Source organism: Homarus americanus, unplaced genomic scaffold (assembly GCF_018991925.1).
Source record: "Homarus americanus isolate GMGI-L3 unplaced genomic scaffold, GMGI_Hamer_2.0 scaffold38801, whole genome shotgun sequence".
NCBI lineage: Eukaryota > Metazoa > Arthropoda > Malacostraca > Decapoda > Nephropidae > Homarus > Homarus americanus.
The window spans coordinates 702501-702996 of record NW_024732537.1 but is presented as its reverse complement, the minus strand read 5'-3'; positions in this window follow the sequence as shown (position 1 = coordinate 702996).

The window sequence follows — 496 nt, the reverse complement described above, 5'->3', positions numbered from 1 at the left end:
GCAAGTGGTTAGGAAGGGGGTAGGAGAGGTAAGGGAGTGGTTAGGGAGGAGGGAGTAGGGGAGTTAGGGAGGGGTGAGGGGATAGGGGTGGCTAGGGAGGGGGTGAGGTGGGGTAGAGGGGTGGTTAGGGAGGGTAGGGGGACGTAGGGGTGGTTAGGGAGGGTAGGGAGACGCGGGGGGTCGTCAGGCAGGGTAGGAGGATGTGGTAATGGAGAGATCAAGAGGGTAGGAATAGGTATGAAAATGGGTCAGGAAGATTGGTCAGCAGGATAGGTTAGCAGGATACAATGGGTAGTTCAGGGAGATTACACGTAAGACATGCATGCAAGAAGCCGTGTATATACAAGCAACTGTGTATTTAAGCTCAAAGATAAACACGCAAACTTCCTGCATACACACCGGCATACAAATGAAATTACACACACACACACACCCACACACATACACACATAAACAGAGATAAACACACACACGCTTATATACACATGAATACCCC